We start from the raw sequence: 1,324 nt of genomic DNA, 5'->3' as shown, positions 1-1,324 counted from the left end.
GGTTCACGCCATTCTCCTGCCTCAGCCTCCCGAGTAGCTGGGACTGCAGGTGCCTACCACCACGCCCAGCTAATTTTTTGTATTTTTTTTTAGTAGAGATGGGGTTTCACCGTGTTGGCCAGGATGGTCTCTATCTCCTGACCTCGTGATCTGCCTGCCTCAGCCTCCCAAAGTGCTGGGATTACAGGCATGAGCCACCGCACCCGGCCTAAACACTCATTAATTCTAAGGCTTGGATGTCCCAGGACATGAGGATTTATTTTCATATCCCTTTTGGGGCTGTGGACTGTAAAGTTGGCTCATTTGTCTCCTAGGTTTCCCTGCCTCCTTCCAGTCTCGGGCTCACCTCTGCCATTTCCTCACCATGTGCATCTTCACGTGCACTGCCCAGCATGCAGCCATCAAAGAGGGCCAGGTGTGGATAAACAAAAGCCTGCATCCGTCAGGGCAGGTGTCTGGACTGGGGGTTCTGGAAGAGACAGCTGGAGGCTAGTGTCCACACATCAAGGTTCAGGGTGAATTCAGGTTCCTCTTGTAGCTTGACTGGTATGCCTTGATCCCTAATGGCCTGTGCTCAGTGAGGATGCCCTCACCCACCACCAAGGAAGATGTGACAAGGCCCACAGTGATGAGGTCACTCCCTGATGTCTGGCAGTCCTATGTTCAAATGGGCATCATGTGGCTTCTGAGCTGGTGGCAGGTGGATGTGGTGAAAGGGGACCTCTGAGACTACAAAGGAGATGTCAGGGTGCAGGGCTGGATTCTGGGTCCCTGTGTCTTGGAACTAGGAGCTCATTCATCCTCTTTCTGCCCCAGGTAACCCCTTGAGCATCAGAAAGAAGAATATGTCTTAGGCCCTGAGCCCAAAGCTGTGCTGAGACAATTTCAAACAGATCTGGACAACCTGGAAAGGGAAATCGTGGCCCGAAATGAGAAGCTAGACCTTCCCTATGACTATCTGAAGCCTGGCTGCATAGAGAACAGTATCACTCTCTGAGCTCAATTATGCTGGTCCTCAAAGACCTTAGGCCATCATTACTATGAACATTTTCCTCCTGAGTCTTGTCTTTTTTTGGATCTCAGTTGCTGTGTTTTTCTTTTTGCCTCTGAGTTTTCTACCTGAGTATCTCATTAGCCTGAGGCACTGTCCTTACCTTTAGGGACCCTATGAGAATGATCTATACACTGCAGTCACATTCCTTAGAGAAATCACCCACGTACTCCTGTCGCTTTCCCTTGGCCCTGGAAATTTACCTTCTCCATTCATCGTAGAATGTTTAGGAGTCATTATGTAGCATGTTGTAGAGGTGCAATTTCATTTCTT

The 1,324-nt window shown here is 49.5% G+C and overlaps 1 pseudogene; it reads left to right on the top strand.

Annotated features, from left to right (window-relative positions):
• Positions 1-364: 364 nt before the first annotated feature.
• LOC105550255 lies at positions 365-997 on the top strand (annotated as a pseudogene).
• Positions 998-1,324: the final 327 nt, after the last annotated feature.

Source organism: Mandrillus leucophaeus, unplaced genomic scaffold (assembly GCF_000951045.1).
Source record: "Mandrillus leucophaeus isolate KB7577 unplaced genomic scaffold, Mleu.le_1.0 Scaffold4735, whole genome shotgun sequence".
Classification (NCBI taxonomy): Eukaryota; Metazoa; Chordata; class Mammalia; order Primates; family Cercopithecidae; genus Mandrillus; species Mandrillus leucophaeus.
Note: the sequence above shows the minus strand (reverse complement) of the source record. Positions and strands in the feature narration are given on the sequence as shown.